Source organism: Mytilus galloprovincialis, chromosome 1 (assembly GCF_965363235.1).
Source record: "Mytilus galloprovincialis chromosome 1, xbMytGall1.hap1.1, whole genome shotgun sequence".
In the NCBI taxonomy this organism is placed as follows: domain Eukaryota; kingdom Metazoa; phylum Mollusca; class Bivalvia; order Mytilida; family Mytilidae; genus Mytilus; species Mytilus galloprovincialis.
Genome location: NC_134838.1, coordinates 53,620,894 through 53,640,461, shown reverse-complemented (window position 1 = coordinate 53,640,461; position 19,568 = coordinate 53,620,894). Strand labels below are relative to the sequence as shown.

The 19,568-nt window shown below is 33.1% G+C and overlaps 2 long non-coding RNA genes across 2 annotated transcripts; one reads left to right on the top strand and one right to left on the bottom strand.

Moving 5' to 3' along the window:
* The first annotated feature begins 2,412 nt into the window (after positions 1-2,412).
* On the top strand, positions 2,413-4,238 carry LOC143081956 (uncharacterized). Its single transcript, XR_012980210.1, has 2 exons — positions 2,413-2,517; positions 3,877-4,238. It is a non-coding gene; the product is annotated as an uncharacterized LOC143081956 (long non-coding RNA).
* A 353-nt stretch (positions 4,239-4,591) lies between these two features.
* On the bottom strand, positions 4,592-18,375 carry LOC143081875 (uncharacterized). The gene is made up of 4 exons (XR_012980154.1): positions 18,215-18,375; positions 17,227-17,315; positions 10,511-10,710; positions 4,592-6,032 (listed from the first exon to the last, which is right to left on the bottom strand). It is a non-coding gene; the product is annotated as an uncharacterized LOC143081875 (long non-coding RNA).
* Positions 18,376-19,568: the final 1,193 nt, after the last annotated feature.

Here is a 19,568-nt window from a genome sequence, read left to right as displayed (position 1 = left end):
GTCAAATTAGGAGCGCTGTGATTGGATGTAAGGGTACAATATATTTTTTTATTTATCTATGAATAACTGCAGTGTGTATATTTTCAATATAAATTTTAAAACCTATTGAAATATTTTCTAGAGAATTATTCGAAAAGACTTGCAAAATTTCATAAATTTGGTGCAAAATGACGGTGGGCATGGATAACACAAACAGGCTCCGTTGGAAGTTGGTCATGATACTATTTGGCTTTAATTTTTAAAACATAGTAATAAATTACTAACACAACATATAACTGTTTTATCCAGGTTTTTATCTTAAAAAGTGGTAAATTTAGAAAATGTTAACATTGTGTCCTATGGCAGAATAAATAGTACCGTTTTCCCTAAAGGGTCATGATAAACAACGCCAAGATGATTATAAAAGTTGGTATTATCCCGCTTTGATTTATTAAAGAAAATATTTCCGCAAACTAAAATGTGTTGTTTGCTTTTTGAAATTACTGCTGTTTAAACTAAAAAACATAAATGCACTCGACTTCAATCTTAATTGACTAGGATTGTCAGTATTCCTATCAAAGTTCAGTGGTTTTCTCCGGGCACTCCAGTTTCCTCCAACAATAAAAGTTGGCCGTCACGAAATAGCCTGAATGTGGGGCTTGAAAGGGGCGTTAAAACATCAAAAATCAATCAAATAATATTTGCCGTTTCAATTTCTGGTTCATTGTTTCTTTTGATTATGGATTTGTAAAAATTTTGTAAGTATGTCTTGTCAGAATGACGATGGGCCGATTTTTGACGGAACAGAGTACAAACTCTTCATGATTGCCATGGTTAATAAACTTGCAAACACTATCATTTTACCATAAATTAATATACAAAATCTTCATACTGTTCAGCTAGTTATGTTTTATTGAATTTGTTAGTATTTATGCAAAAATGTGTATGAATAGACATTATTTGGTTAAATGATAAACGCTGGCAACCCAAAGTATACACAAAAATATTATGAAGGCAATAATTATCTTAGACAAAACCTATCTAGGTATTATCTGCTATCAGAAGAAAAAATATACGAAAGATATAATTGATAAGTAAACCTATACGACCGACATAGATACCATGTAAAAACTGTTTTTTAAATTGTAATACCGGGCTCCTACATATCGGGACGTCTATTGCATTGCCTGTATAGTTCCGGATTTAACGGATTACAGTATGACAATTTAAATGTTAAAGGCAACAAGTTATGAACACTTGGAACCCTTTTTCATTATTTGTTTACTGTCCATTGATTCACTTCTTCCTAAACATTTTCTTTCCTGTGTCTATTTGAATTTTGCAAAGTTTCATAAAGTTTATACAAATTTGTGAATTTTAAAACTTGGACAGTCCAATGAACTAAAAAATCGTTATTTGTTTAATATATTAAATAATAGATATTTCATCGAAATGTATTGAATTGATATTGCCATTTGGTAATCAAAGCTTAAACATGAACCGTAACAAAAATATGATCTAATCTAGCAGCTAATTTTATCTCAATTTTAAGAGACTACATCTGTTTTAAAACGTCCACTACCTTCATAATGCGAATTGGACACATGACTGATTTCTAAAACAGTATGTACAGTACAATAAACAACAGAAATCACACATTAAACAAATTAAGTAAACTGTTAAGAATTATTCTTTTTCAATTGATCATATCACAACATTGCGTGTCTTGTGTGCCCACGTGGACACTTTTCAAACCAGAAAATTTTTCGTGAAATCATATTACAGGTGCACAAGGTCAGCAGCTGCCACAGTTTGTACATATACCTCAATGCAAAAAATGTCACGCAAGGTCTTTAGTTGGCACCAATACAAGATGATGTGAGGACTATTCTACATTTGTTTCTTTTGTATCTTTGTTTTTTTTTTTGTTGCTGATTATTGCAGTAAGCATTGAAGAAATTGCTAATGTTCTTTAGTTGCATATTTTTGATAAACGAGCAATCTGTCAAATGAATTAACGAATTCTACATATTAAAATGCCTACAAGGTACCAAGTCAGGAGTATGAAAGTTAGTGTCCATTCGTTTTTTATGTGTTTTGTCATTTGATTTTGCTATATGACTTTCCGATTTGATTTCCCTCGGAGTTCAGTATTTGTGTGATTTTGTTTTTGTTTTTTGGGGTATATATAGATATTTAAACTAAATAATTGATTTCAATTCAATTTATTTAGATAATTATTTCACAGAAAAACTTACGTCCGACAATTTTATTCAGCATATAAGAAGTTAATGAGTAAATAAATGTTCAGCTTTATTTTGGCATTCTATGTATGCCATACAAGTTTTGTAAGGCGTTAGTTTTAAATATACAAAATGATACTGATAATAGCAAAAGAAACGAAAAAACACACATCTTACTTAATATGTATTTATTCATGCTTGATAATTGCAGGTAAAACAGTGAGCATTCAAGAAGATATTCTCCATGCATTGGTCAGCATGCTAAGACCCTCGTGTGGAGGAAACACTTAATTTAGTACGTCTTTAATATTTCATAACATAACATGAAGATAAAGATGTTTGAATAAACTAATTAAAAATTTGCCACGAGCAAACATATTTAACCCCGCAACATTCTGTGTGTTCCTGTCCCAAATTCATGAAATTCATGAAATTAGGAGCCTGTCTTTCCGTGATCGCCATGTGTTACTGTTTATAAATTTGTTTTTAGTTCATTGTTTGGTACATGAATTCAGTCCGTTAGTTTTCACTTTTTAATTGTTTTACATTTTCGTAATGCGTTTTGCTCATTTTACTGTCACAGTTATTCGTAGTGCATTTCTTTGAGACAATAAATGAAAATTTAAAAATCCAACCTGCGCTTTCTCAATAATATTTTTACAGTGTGCTGAACTACTTTTGGAACAAATTATATAAAAATTCAATAAAACTTCATCAGCTCTAACTTATAATATTGACAATTTTATGTTAAGGGGGTCTTAAATCGTTTGACAACTTCCAAAATGCAAGTTTTTAACCTTCGTCAGCTGGACCAAATCACCACTCTACTTAGAAATGCATGACCCAATTTAAAAAAAAATATAAAAATATGATTCAATCCCCCTATAGTTACTTGCTATGTGAGGCATAAAACATGAACAAAGGACATACAAAAATGGCACGTATCCCACTGTCCACACTAGGGACTATATTCGTGGAAAACGAAAATCAAATGACGATAACGTGTTCCCGGACTTAATAGTTATTTATTGATAAGTTATTGGTCTCTGGTAGAGATTTGTCTCATTTGCAATCATACCACATCTTATTTTGACAGCATGTCAAAAGTCTCGAATAAAATGATGGTTTCTTGCATTAATCTTTTACAACTTCTTATTCATTTTATTTTTGTCTATTGGCCCTTTAGCAATGCTTGAAATTTTATACGGGTCAAAGATTTAAAACTTACTTAAATATCGAACAGAAAGTCCGGTACCGCGTGTTTCGAGAGTTTAAACAATCATTTATATCATGTTGCAAAGCAAAAATTCTGTCTCAATCTAGCGGACCCATTACATTTGACTGTCGAAATTTACTTCAATAAGGCCACTTAGTAATACTTATTTGTTTAAAAAATTCAAAACATTCGTGAAAAAGTTACCACTTGAAGTCAGCAATAAAACTATGAATGAGTCGAATATGAGTTTCAAATCACAGTAGTGCTGGATTGTATTTCCCACATTCCTGTCCTCTTAATAGAAGTTTAACATTTACAAATATGTGTTTTTAAAAGAAAAAAATCGCAATAATTTGAAAGAATAGTGTTGATGCTTAACATAGCTATGTCAATTTTAAAATAAATGATTATGTACTTGATTTATATTGATTTTTTTAGGCCTCACCAATGTCATTGTTTGCCATGGAATATATGTCTATCTTAGATGCACATATCCTTTTAAAATAAATATTAAAGCGGCTGTATATGGACGATTGAATAAAAGTATATGTCCTGAAGGTCCAGCAGGAACAACATCTTGTAAATTGAAAACATCTGACTCAAAGATTAAAGCACAATGCAACGGAAAAGAAATATGTCGGGTTAATGCAGACGCCACACTGTATGGAGGGAGATCCATGTTTTGGCATCTTCAAATATCTTGATGTAAAATACACGTGTTCTTAATCTCAATAACGCAATACAGTCTTTACTATGTTTAATTTGTTATTTTATTGAAATAAATAAATTACTAGATTAAGTATATGTTTTATTGTTTTAAATTGATGGGAGGTACATGTATGTGTAATTGAAAGGACAAATTATAAAACTGTATCCAACAATCAAAGTTCCTGAAAACAAACAAAATCCTGAATATAACACGAAATTTACAAATAAAATTAAAAACAAGTTATTTTGAAAGTCTTTATTTCTATATAATATTTCAAAAACACTACATATATATAACAGAAAGTCTTGAATAAAATACAGTATGTTGTTCTGAAAAGAAACAGTCTGAGTATATAAAACATACGAATAGTCTACTTAAAACGAAGTTATATGTTCAACAGGAAAATCTATAAGTCAATATTAGTTATTTACAAAACTGTGTACATGTGAGTAAATTGAAAAGAACTTCATAATAACGTCAAAAGTATAGCAATCTTAAGGATGTACTTAGGTGAAATTGAAAATATCTAGAATTTAAATTGATATAAGTCAAAAGAGCATTAATTAAGGAACAAAATAAGCTAAAATATATTTTAGCAAATGACCTTTTTAAGCTATTAAAGTCTTATATGAAAAGAAATATGAGTGTTATGGGACAAAATATTTGACCCTGCGTTGAAGGGGAAAACATAAAGAGTCCAAACATCCTTAAAATTAAACTTTTGGCTCTAAAGAGCCTGTGTCGCTCACCTTGGTCTATGTGCATATTAAACAAAGGACACAAATGGATTCATGACAAAATTGTATTTTGGTGATGGTGATGTGTTTGAAGTTCTTACTTTACTGAACGTTCTTGCTTCTTACAATTATATCCATAATGAACTTTGCCCATTAGTAACAGAGAAAAATATTTGGTAAAAATTTACATAAATTTACCAAATTAATGAAAATTGTTAAAAATTGACTATAAAGGGCAAGTTTGGATTAATGTGTCCCATTAGTTTCAGAGCAGAAGATTTTTGTAAAAGATTACTTAGATTTATGAAAAATGGTTAAACATTGACTATAAAGGGCAATAACTCCTAACGGAATCAACTGACCATTTCGGTCATGTTGACTTATTTGTAAATCTAACTTTGCTGAACATTATTGCTGTTTACAGTTTATCTCTATCTATAATAATATTCAAGATAACAACCAAAAACAGCAAATTTTCCTCAAAATTACCAATTCAGGGGCAGCAACCCAACAACGGGTTGCCCGATTCATCTGAAAATTTCAGGGCAGATAGATCTTGACCCGATAAACATTTATACCCTCTCAGATTTCCTGTAAATGCTTTGGTTTCAGGGTTAAAAGCCAAAATCTTCATTTTACCCCTATGTTCTATTTTTAGCCATGGCGGCCATCTTGGTTAGTTGGCCGGGTCAATGAACACATTTTTTAAACTAGATACCCTAATGATGATTGTGGTCAAGTTTGGTTAAATTTGGCCCAGTAGTTTCAGAGGAGAAGATTTTTGTAAAAGTTAACGACGCCGGACGACGGACGACGACGGACGACGGACGACGGACGCCGGACACCGGACGCCAAGTGATGAGAAAAGCTCACTTGGCCCTGTGGGCCAGGTGATCTAAAAAATGAATATTTATCAAAATAATTAAAGAAATTCAAAAAGAAATAAAAAAGGAAATTGATAAGATGCAGTTTAAATGTGTTAAATTTTTGTGTTAGATTCATGTGATGTTGAAGATTTGTGTACAAAAAAATTACACACTTGAAAAATTATATATAATATTCATTAGAAACGTCCAAGACAAAGCTCATAGAAATTAAAACAAAAGTTAATGAAATCCAGAAATGTAGATGAAGTCCTCTTCGTATATCTGAAAAAGAATTAAAATATTCCAGTGTTATTTTATGTATTATGTATTTTGTAAAGAACGTTTAAACAAGGTACGGCGTGACAACTCTACGACATATCCATACATTAGATCAACAGTGAAGGTGATACACGGGTGAAAACACATTGTATATTCATAACTACTCTAAATATCAGACGACAATGTTAATTCTGATTCCGCAAATTTTTGCTCTTCCTTCACCGGGATTCGAACTCATGCTATTGGAATATTGCGGTACTGCATGCAGGGAAAACGGTACTATTTATTCTGCCTTAGGCGACAATACTAACATTTTCTAAATTTACCAGTTTTTATAATAAAAACCTGGATAAAACAGCTATGTGTGGTGTTAGTACTTTATTACTGTATTCTAAAAATTGAAGCCAAATGGTATCATTACCAATTTCCAACGGAGATTGTTTATGTTATCCATGCCCACCGTCATTTTGCACCAAATTTATGAAATTTTGGAAGCTTTTTCGAATAATTCTCTAGAAAATATTTCAATAGGTTTTAAAATTTATATTGTAAATTTACACACTGCAGTTATTCATAGATAAATAAAAAAAAATGTATTGTTCCCTTACATCCAATCACAGCGCTCCTAAGTTGACTTCCTTCACCTGTCTTTGGTACACAAAAGGCTAACCTAATGCTGGGAAAATGTAATACTACAGTTTTCCCTGCAGTTTTTTGTTTATACCATCTGATTTTGTAAATATTGCCGGTATATTTAACGACCATTCTGTTAAAGAACAAATTCCTGGATATTTTGACAATACTGAGCTCCTTCTTCTTTGTTATATTTACAAGAAATCTACTCGAAAATTTATTTGTGTTCAATTATAACCAATTGTATAAAGATGTTAATATCAGTGAAAATACACCTACTTCATGTAATTGTATTAATTCCGCATACATTTATGGACCCATTTCCCATGTTATAACAGGAGATCTTAACATCCTTCAAGACCGAGAGTTAAAATCATTCCTCAGTAAAGGACCTAAATATCGTCCCCCTTCAGTTATTAATTGGAATGAGTGTCGTAATATCATCCACGACTCACTCCGTACTTACTGTTTGAAATGGATAAAACGGGAAAAAGCTGACAAAAAATCTTTGGACTCTTTTTTTCAATTCAGTAATGAACATAGTTGATATACATATTCAACATTTTAAAGAACATTTTATTATTAACAATAACCACAATAAATCTATTTCTCGTATCAAACATAAACTAAAAGAACTAGCCAAGGAATTTGTTTTTGTCCCGGCCGATAAAGCTGGTAATAATATTATTATTGTTTGACGTAAATTTTACATTGAGGTTCTGAAAAAAGAAATTACCAATTCACCAACATTCCAACTGACTCCATTTTCAGAAAATGACATCTTTAACAAACATAAACTTTTAGCTTCCGCTTAACAAGCAGAACCAAATACAATGAAAGTCCCAACTATGTATTGGCTTCCGAAGCTCCACAAAACACCTTACAAATATAGATTTATTTCGTCTTCAAGCCATTGTTCCACAACTAAATTGTCTATGCTTCTTACCAGTACACTTGGTACAATAAAAAACCTGATAATAAATTGTTCAAATAAGGTTTTCGAAAATAGTGGAATTAATTACTTTTGGAGTGTCAAGAACTCGTTGGAAGTACTTGATAAATTGTATGCTTATATTGGTGATTTTGAATCTGTTCAAAGTTGAGATTGTTCTACCCTGTATACCACATTGCCTCACATTCTCATTAAGAAAAAAATCACCCACCTAATTAAATGGGCATTTAAAAAGTCAGAATGTGAATATATATGTTCAAACTCTTTTAGGTCATTTTTTAATAGCAATAAACAAAAAAACTATGTCAATTGGACATGCTTTGATACTATATATGCCCTTGAATTTTTACTAGATAACATTTTTGTTCGCTTTGGAGATTCCGTATATCGTCAGGTTATCTGAATTCCAATGGGGACTAACTGTGCACCACTTATTGCGGACCTGTTTTTGTATTGCTATGAGTTACAATTTATGACAAAAATCAGCAAAGACCCATCGAAACAACATCTGATAAACAAATTTAATAATACTTTTAGATATTTGGATGACATTTTGGCTCTCAATAATGACGACTTCAGTATGTATACTAAAGAAATTCATCCTGTTGAACTTACTTTAAATAAAGCTAATACTAACAATGACCACTGCCCTTTCCTCGATCTTGATATCTATATCACTAACGGAAAGCTTAATACTAAAATTTATGATAAAAGAGATGATTTTTCATTTCCTATTGTTAGTTATCCATTTTTAGATGGTGACGTTCCCTTGTCACCATCTTACGGTGTTTATATATCTCAACTTGTACGATTCGCTCGTGTATGTAACAATGTTTTAGATTTTAACGAGAGAAATTTATGTATTACTGAAAAAATTATTACACCAGGGTTTTCGATATCACAAACTAGTCAAAACATTTACTAAATTTTATCATCGGTATAAGGACATCATTCGTAAATATAGCTCAACATGTAGACTTCTTATAAGTTTAGGTTCACATCCAATTTTTTATGGAAATATTCTTTATAAAGCACAAAAATGTCAGTATTCACCGCAGAAACTAACACAACCTTTAAATAGACTTATTAAGAAGGGATATAGTTACGATACTGTTGTCAGGTCATTAAAGATTGCATAATTTGGCGTTAATATTGATTCACTTATAGGGTCTTTGCATCGGAACTAAACACATTTATTCAAAAACCAGTTGTTGGCATGACACCGGTTATGTTCTTCTCATATATGTTATGGTGGTATGATACTAAACCCCTAACGGGAAGGATTATGCCTGATATTCATATGATGAAATCATAATCTTTCAATCAGTTTAATTGAAGTCTGGAGCTGGCATGTCAGTTAACTGCTAGTAGTCTGTTGTCATTTATCTATAATTGTCATTTTGTTTATTTTCTTTGGTTACATCTTCTGACATCAGACTCGGACTTCTCTTGAATTGAATTTTAAATGTACGTATTGTTATGCGTTTACTTTTCTACATTGGCTAGAGGTATCAGGGGAGGGTTGAGATCTCATAAACATGTTTAACCCCGCCGCATTTTTGCGCCTGTCCCAAGTCAGGAGCCTCAGGTCTTTGTTAGTCTTGTATTATTTTAAGTTTAGTTTCTTGTGTACAATTTAGAAATTGGTATGGCGTTCATTATCACTGAACTAGTATATATTTGTTTAGAGGCCAGCTGAAGGACGCCTCCGGGTGCGGGAATTTCTCGTTACATTGAAGACCTGTTGGTGACCTCCTCAATTTTATATATAGCTACCATGAGTGTCCGGTTCTGAATTGGTACCAGTTCGTGCTTAACTGTTTTATGATCTAAAAAATGTTAATATTCACTCCCTTGAAGTGAAACCAGGAGGTGATGCGAATATGACCCGACGTATCTGTGAATCATGGCCCTCGTTCTCTTTATTATTAGACTGAAAGAACATTGTCACAAATGGTGCACATGCTTGTCAATTAAATCTGTAACATCGGCATTCTGCTATCATGTCAGATCTCATCATTCGAGGTGAACTGTGGCCGCTTTTATCCACATTAATTATGTGTTTGTTATGCTTTGCCTTAAACACGACTCTTTAATTAAATACCCTGCCGCGTCTTTAACGTGTTTTTAGTTTGATGTTATTCTTTGCATCGATCTGATGAGTTTAGCCTTTTTTCAACTGTTTTTGAGGGAGCAAGGAGCGTTCACAAACATGTTTAATGCCGCCACATTCTTTTTTATCCTGTTCTAAGTCAGTAATATGTTATTCAGTGGTTGTCGTTGGTTCACGTATGTCATTTTTGTTTTTCATTGATTGTTTAGCTATACATTCGGCCATTAGTTTCTCAAATGAATTATTTCAAATTTGTCATGTCGGGGGCTTTAATATCCCAATATCCGGTATGGGATTTTCTCATTATTGAAGGCCGTACGGTTGTCAATCATTTCTGTCATCCACTTTATTTGATCTTTGTTGCATAGTTGTCTCATTGGCAATCATACCACATCTCCTTATTTTTATATGTAATGAAAACACAAGTTCCGACGGCTGTAAAATCAAAGCTGGAGGGGTGTCCATTAGCTGTGCGGGATGGATAAATACGCACTTTTAGTTCCGGTGGGAATGAACAAGCTCCGTCCTATGCATCGTGTAGAAAGAATGTCTAGCTTTCATCACTTTAAGCGACTCTAGTAACAAACTCCTCGGGGTGTCAGTAATTCAAAGAAAAAGGTATGCACAGTCATATCCAACAGTATCTCATTTTCCAGTGACAGTCAAAATATTAGTCCAGTCGGTTTAGTCTTATTTTTATCATACATACACAATTTATTTCATTCTCCAGATTTGAATTACAATCGTTCAGAGAACAGTTACAAGGAAGAAAAAAATACCCACCTTGTAGAATATTTAAGTCGTACAAGATCCGACGTGTACACATGTTAAAACATGTTGGCACCATTCAGTTCCGGGAGCACAGGGTCTAATATACGCATTTCCGAAATTGTCGCACTGAACATATTTTGAGGGGATACTGGTTGCCAGGTAAAATAATGGCGGGTCGCCTGTTGTCGCTTCACTGCACTTACTCTGAGCTCCTAAAAATAAAATTATGAACTGAGCAAAAGTTCATATTTCGAAAGCAATATACAATTCCAAAATATAAAAGTAAATTTGGTTTATCCGAAATATTAAACTTATATGTTTTGTTTCCTTTTTTATATTTGTTTTTTTGGAACTCTTTAAACGCGTAAATAATGTTGATTCATTGTTTACAAACGGGTGTTAAAATGACAGCTCACGGCAATCTGTGTTGTTACGGCCAGAAATCGCCTTTAAATTGTAGCCAACAAAAGACACAAATCAATAGTAAAATTTAACAATATTTAATATACAAAAGTTTACAAAAGGCATTACACAAATATTACTGTTAACTTAACTGTCAAAATATGAGTCCAATCTGTTATCTTTATCTGTATCCGGAAATCTTTCGGAATCCAATTTGAATATTACGTTCACTACTAATGTCACAATCCAGTATGATGTTGTTTGTAGAATAAAAGTGTCAATCCAAATGCTGTGAATACTAATGTCTATCAATGTCTATGTCCAAGTTTAATTATGAGAGTTTAACTTTAGTGTCTGTATATATAGTGTTGTCATGGAAAATTCTGGAACACTCTATAATGGAACATTGTGGAAAATCCTGGAAAGTTACAACGGAAGTTTCTGGAATAACGTAGAAGTTTAAATTACGCATCTTTTATAAGGATCATTCTAGAAAGTTCCAATCATTCTGTGATTGTTCCAGTGATTCCTAAACTGCACAGTTATAAGATTATTTGGTAAACAACTATCAGGCCATACAACACAAATTAGGCCAACATAAATAAACATAATAATTACAATATCATAACACCTCCCCCCTTAAAAGAAGTTTTAGTGTAACAAAAACTTATCATGAATAATATGAACAAAAATACATAATATATACAAAGTGATTTGATAAGCTCTAGATAAAGCATCAGCTATTACATTATCTTTACCCTTAATATGTTTTACAATTACATCATATTCCTGTAACAATAAACTCCACCTAGTCAACCTCTGATTCTTGTTTCTCATTTTATGCATGAAGGTGAGAGGATTATGATCAGTATAAACAAGAATAGGATATACAGTGGGATTCAAATATACATCAACATGTTGAAGTGCTGACAACATTGCAAAACACTCTTTTTCAATAGTTGAATAATTTTTCTGATGTTTATCTAATTTCTTAGAAAAATATGATATAGGTTTTTCAACATTATCATCTGTCTCTTGATATAAAACAGCTCCTATTCCTACATCGCTTGCATCAACGGCAAGTTTAAATTGTTTTTCAAAGTCTGGAGTAATCAGAACTGGACTATTAATTAAAAGTGATTTGCTATTTTCAAAAGCTTTTTGACAATTTTCACTCCAGATAAATTTAGAATCTTTTCGTAAAAGATGAGTCAATGGTTGAACAACAGTAGCAAAATTTGAACAAAATTTTCTGTAAAATCCAATCATGCCTAAATATCTCATAAGTTGTTTTCTATTTGTAGGAGGAGGAAATTTGGAAATAGCTTCCACTTTAGCCATAATAGGTTTCACTTGACCTTGGCCAACTGTATGCCCTAAATAATCAACAGTGGCCTGACAAAATTCACTTTTACCCAGATTAACAGTCAAATTTGATTGTGACAATCTATCAAAAGTATCATACAAATGTGTTAAATGCTGTTCCCAGCTATCACTACATACAATTAGATCATCAATATAAGCATAACAACAGTTTAAATCTTTTATAACATTATTGATCATTCTTTGAAATGTAGCTGGTGCACTTTTCATGCCAAACGGCATTACAGTATATTGAAATAAGCCATCTGGTGTAACAAAAGCTGATATTTCACGAGCTCTCTGTGTCAATAGAACTAGCCAATAACCTTTCAACAAATCAAATTTGCTCACAAATTTTGCTTGACCAATGTTGTCAATACAATCGTCTATCCTTGGAATAGGATAGGAATCAGATTTTGAGACTGAATTTACTTTTCTGAAATCAGTCACGAAACGAAAGGTTTTATCTGGTTTTGGCACAAGGAGACAAGGAGAGCTCCATTCACTGTTACTCGGCTCAATAATATCATTGTCAAGCATATATTTAATTTCTTTTCTCATAACTTCAAGTTTGAGTGGATTGAGCCGGTAAGGATGTTGCTTAATGGGAGAAGCATCTCCTACATCAACATCATGACAAACAGCAGTGGTTTTGTTTGGCACATCTGGAAAAAGATTTTTAAAAGAAAATACCAAAGTTTTTATTTCTTCTCTACGATCAAAAGACAGATGTGCAAGTTTTGAGTCTAAATTTGACAAAATTTCTGAATTTTTCAATCTAACTGTCTCTTCCATAGTTTTAGAACTAAAAGGTGATTCAATTACATCTGGTTTGTCATGATTGTTCTCAAATTTAACCATGCCTAAAGTGGCAACTGGTTTACTCTCACATTCATTAATACGCTCAAAATATGGTTTTAACATATTAATATGACACACTCTGTTTTGTTTACGCCGACCTGGAGTTTTTACAATATAATTCAAATCATTGATTTTACTCTCTATTGTATAAGGACCACAATATTTAGCCTGTAAAGGATGTCCAGGGACTGGCAAAAATACAAGTACCCTATCACCAGGCTCAAAAACTCTGTCCCTGGCATCTTTATCATACCATATTTTCATCTTGTTCTGTACATTTTTTAAGTTTTTCTGAGCAATTTGACAAGCAGTGTACAATTTTTCTTTAAATCTAGATACATAGTCTAAAAGATTCAAGTCAGTATGTTCAGTAAGCCACTTTTCCTTAATCAATTTTAACGGTCCCCTTACAGTATGGCCAAATACCAACTCAAAGGGACTAAATCCAAGGGATTCTTGAACAGCCTCTCGAACTGCAAAAAGTAGAAAGTGAACTCCATCATCCCAGTCTCTGTCAAATTGAAGACAAAAAGTTCTAATCATGTTCTTCAATGTTTGATGAAAACGTTCTAAGGCACCTTGAGATTCTGGATGGTATGCACTTGATCTATACTGAGCAATCCCTAACTGGTACACGACTTGCTGAAATAAACCTGACATGAAATTTGATCCCTGGTCGGACTGTATAGACTTGGGAAGTCCTACTAATGTGAAAAATTTGATAAGAGCTTTGACAATAGTAGGTGTCTTGATATTTCTGAGCGGAATAGCCTCAGGAAAGCGAGTGGATGTACACATGATTGTCAATAAATAGGCATTTCCAGTTTTGGTCTTCGGTAAAGGTCCAACGCAGTCAATTAGAACTCTGCTGAAAGGTTCGTCAAAGGCTGGAATAGGCAGAAGTGGTGCTGGTGGTATTTTCTGGTTAGGCTTACCAACAACCTGGCATATATGACATGATTTGCAATATTCTGCAACATCATTTCTAAGTCTTGGCCAGTAGAAATGCTGCAAGATCTTAAGGCAAGTCTTCCTTATACCTAAGTGTCCAGCCAAGGGGGTGTCATGGGCAAGACCAGTAATTTCTTGCCTATAAACTTTAGGCACCACCACTCGGTACACCACTCTCCATTCCTCCTCTGGGGTAGCATCAGGAGGCCTCCACTTCCTCATTAAAATGCCGTCCTGATGGAAATAGCATTCAGCCACTTTGTCTGCTTCCTCCTGTGGTTGAGCCCTCTTGCAGAGCTGAAGAACCTCGGAATCTTTATTTTGTTCTTCCAAAAAGTTCTTTCTGTTTAATGAATGGCTGTTTACGTCTGGCCATGGCATAATTACACTCTTGTTGACATTAGGTGGTCTTATTATGGCCCTTTCTGAGCCACCAGGACCTTCAATGTCTGCTAGGAAAGTGTCAGAAAGGTCCATGTAATCAAAGTGGTCTGTTTGCAAATTCTCATCTTGTTATTTTCTATCCATCGCCCTAGTAACAACACAAGCTGGATATAATTCAGCATCATCTTCAGGTGATTTAACATCCACCACCGGTTCACTGGTAACAATTGGTTCAGCAACCACTTTGTTCCTAGCTAGATCATTTCCTAGCAATAAGGTAACACCCTCAACAGGGAGATTAGGACGAACACCTACAACAACTGGTCCAGTTATTAAATCTGACCTCAGATAAATACGATGGAGAGGAACATCTATACAACCCAACTCTACACCTTGTAACAAAACGGAGGCACCAACAGAAGTCTTCTCGGACAAAGGCAACACACCTTCTAACAATAAAGACTGAGAAGCTCCAGTGTCCCGTAAAATTTTAATAGGCTGAAGAGTGGTATCATCAACAATAGCAACAAACCCATCAGACATAAAGGGTTTATATTCCTCCATATAATCACAAAAACTGGACTTAAAAGCCTGACTCGCAGGACATTCCAATGTACTGGTAATATAAGGTGTCGTACAAGCACTGGTCTTCGGCTTATTATCTCGTTCATTCTTCTTCTGGAGTCTAAAACAATCAGCCATCAGGTGACCAACCTTCTTACAATAAGCACAAGTCAGTGACTTCTTCTCAAAAGTATCAAATTTTGGACTAGACATATTATAACTGGACTGACTCTTATTCTGTGGAACAGGCTTACTATCAGTACGCTCAGTGCTTTGATTTTTGTAATTTCCACTGGAAGTATTAACATTTTGACTCTTGAAACTTCTTTTATGTGAAAGAGTATAATTATCTGAAATAACAGCCGCATCATGTATTGACTCAACAGTTTTGTCGTCTAAATGTGTTTTTAAGTCTAAATGAACACATTGTTTGAACTCTTCTAATAACATCAATTGTCTTAGGTTATCAAAATTGTTATCTGTTTTCTTTGAAGTAAGCCATTTATCAAATAGATCTTCTTTTTCCCGAGCAAATTCCACATAGGTTTGCGAATCAAACTTTTTATAAGATCTAAATTTCTGTCTATATGCTTCTGGTACTAGCTCATAAGCTTTCAAAACTTCCTGTTTCACCGTGTCATAATCAGAACTTTTTTCTGATGGAAGTGCGGAGTATATTTCAGCGGCCTTGCCCTCCAAAACACTTTGTAGCATTGTAGTCCAATATGGCTTTGGCCAATTCAAATTATGAGCAATTTTCTCAAACTGTGGAAAATATTTATCGACTGTTTTTTCACAAAATCTGGGAACCAAACGTATATTTTTTGCTGCATCAAAATATTCTGATTTTGACTGGACTTTAGTGTTGCTTTCTTCTTTGACCATTTCAAGTTTTAGTTTCTCCATCTCTAGTCTTTCCCTCATTTCAAGTTCTGCCTGTTTTAACTTTAATTCATCTTGTTTTAATTTAAGTTCATCTTCTTTTAATTTAAATTCATCTTCTTTTCTTATCTCAAGTTCTTTTAATTTGAGTTCATGTTCTAATTCAAGCTGTTTAAATTTAAAGGCGTCAATATTTTCGACCTTAAGTTCAAGAGCCTCTTCACCTAAAATTTCTGCGTCAACTAATTTGTCTATAACCAAATTTTTTATAATTTGTTTTCTCATAGATACTTTAAAATCTAATTTCAGATGTTTAGCAAGCAACACTAATTCCTCTTTCTTTAAATTATCAAACCCCTCCAGGTCAGGCGTTTTCAAAAATTTACCGGCATCAAATGCCATTTTGTTGAATTTTGTTGGCTAGTTATAATAAAAATTACTAAACAAATTTTGAATAATATAATTCAGTATCCCGGACGAGCCCCCAATTTCTGTTACGGCCAGAAATCGCCTTTAAATTGTAGCCAACAAAAGACACAAATCAATAGTAAAATTTAACAATATTTAATATACAAAAGTTTACAAAAGGCATTACACAAATATTACTGTTAACTTAACTGTCAAAATGTGAGTCCAATCTGTTATCTTTATCTGTATCCGGAAATCTTTCGGAATCCAATTTGAATATTACGTTCACTACTAATGTCACAATCCAGTATGATGTTGTTTGTAGAATAAAAGTGTCAATCCAAATGCTGTGAATACTAATGTCTATCAATGTCTATGTCCAAGTTTAATTATGAGAGTTTAACTTTAGTGTCTGTATATATAGTGTTGTCATGGAAAATTCTGGAACACTCTATAATGGAACATTGTGGAAAATCCTGGAAAGTTACAACGGAAGTTTCTGGAATAACGTAGAAGTTTAAATTACGCATCTTTTATAAGGATCATTCTAGAAAGTTCCAATCATTCTGTGATTGTTCCAGTGATTCCTAAACTGCACAGTTATAAGATTATTTGGTAAACAACTATCAGGCCATACAACACAAATTAGGCCAACATAAATAAACATAATAATTACAATATCATAACAGTGTCTGAATTTATATTTAGTTACGATCACAGAATCGCATTATCTAATTTTCCTCAAGTTAAGCGTTTATTTGGTACATTTAGCAATCATCAATGTTAGTTGTGATTAATAAAATTAGATTTTTCAGTTCTGGAAAAAGTTGGATAAAGAACAAACCAATTCACAGAAATAAATGATGTTTAATATATTCCATGAACTAATATTTACATAACCAAAAAACACTTACTTTCCGGTGTTTTGAACGCATTTCCATCCTGATTTAGAACAACCAAATCGTCTACCACGAGTTTAGCGCATGTCTGATCGGAGGTTTGACTGAAATTAAAAATATCAAACTCGAAGAGAACAAATCCATGTTATTCGAGTTTTAAGGATTTTTGCTCCTCTGTTTCAAAATAACAAGCATTTAAAATTCCTGTTATAAACTGATAGTATATAAATAAAGGATCTATAAAAACAGAAATAAATGACGTATCCGAGTGCTTGTTTTCGAGATATATGCCATTGAAAATTAGGCGGGAAATAGTTCTCTTTAGATTTTTCGTGCATATATAAAATGGCTTTTAAAACTATATGAAATAAAATTATGAAAAGAAAAGTAGGGCTTAGCGGGACATATTGATACTGGCCACTAGATGGATAAAACCAGTGCATTCTAAATATCTGACAACAATCCAAAAACAAGAGGAGCGAAGTATCAGAATCACCTTTAAAGTCTAATTTTTATCATGATATATACTTCTTCGGCGCTTGTCGAAAATAGTGCATATCGTGGGCTTCATTCGCAAAAAATATCATGGGAATTAATCATTCCAGTCACCACATCTTTAGAATATGTATCGATGTTTTTAATCATTTCATTAATATCAAATTGAAAAAAAAATACATATCATCCATGTACCTTGAGTACACGGGCGGAGTTCAAGTCTAATTTCAAGACAGTAAGCTATTAAATAAAATTAAAGATCTTAAGGAAAAAAGATGGCAAATGCAGGAATTTTAATGGAACTTGTTTTGGGAAATGAATACTAAATTATTCTTAATTGAGAATATATCTGCATTGTGCAAAGCTCTGAGTCCTCGTTTGGATTTGGCTATACATGTACTTTCATTTCCTTTTTGGTATATTCACTTAATTTCAACACGTGTTTACAAATTGGATGTCTTACATTACTGGATGGATTAAAAGCTGACTAGAATAATGATATACATACCCTAGATTATCAACTGCAGTGAAACAAAACAAATGGATGCCAATGTGGTTTTTCGTTGGTTTCCAAGTCACGTTTACAAACCATTCTCTTTCTGACGTTCCAGATGGAAATAATTCTGATTTAATCATTCCTATGGGGGAAACAGTGTTAATTGCTGTAACGCTACAAACATATTTTTTTTTTAATAAGAAACTATTTTTTAAGTATCATAAGCTTTCTATTTACGTTTGTTTTGATTGATATGCAGTTTTTCGTCGCATGCTCAATAAACACAATTTTAAGAAATTTCTGTGTTAAATAGATATTTTAATGTTGTGTCGTCGTTCTCCTCTTATATTAAACGCGTTTCCCTCAGTTTTAGTTTGTAACCCGGATTTGGGTTTTTTTCTATCGATTTCTGACTTTTGAACATCGGTTTACTACTGTTACCTTTATTTAAGAAATAATTTATGCAAGCTATACTTTATTGTAGTTTTAACATGGGTAGGCATTATATTCGTGATTATTTTTGCCCGAGCGATAGTGAGGGCTTAAATAACACGAATATAATGCCTACTCTTGTTAAAACGTCATTAATTTGTCATTAATTTGAATATCACGACCTAGGCCATGTGTAAATTTCCAACAATCTATGGCTTCCATGAATTATTTCTTAATTTAAATATACAATCGTCGGAATCTCATACCTGTGTATATAAACTAAATCAAAACTAAATTAATGGTTGTGATCACGTTCCTCGTTATTTTTATTATTTGCAAATACCGTATTTATACTTTCGTCCTGGAGGAATATGACCGCTTACATTTGGAGATCCTCTTATATGATAGTTCTTCCAGTGTTGCTCTTTAACCCTGGAATGGCTGGTGCCAATTTAGACTCAACATAAACATGTATATACAACATGGAACCGAATACAGTCTCTCAACTTGTCTTTAAGATGAAGAACCACAATTACTGACAATGTAAAAACCAGAACCAGACAAATGACTTAACCTGACGCAAGCACTTCGACAAATTGATAAGGCTGTTGATAACAAAGGCTTGATATACTTTCACTTTTATTATATAATATAAGTTTTCCCTTTGGGAGTCAGTATCTCAGCTGGAAAAATTTTGCTCCAGGCCCTGTCGACGACACTTGGTATAGTGGGTATCCAAGCCCCGTGGACATGGACAATCCGACAATCAACTGGAACGCAGAGGATTCCAAAATGGGATGAAGCGATGCTTCATCTCGTAGCAGGGTGCTACGAAAAGGGGTTGAATTGACATCATACAGAGTCAAGGAAAAAATACACCAAAGGATATCACTGCCATGCTGGACTTTTTAATTGACAACATATTTGTTGAATT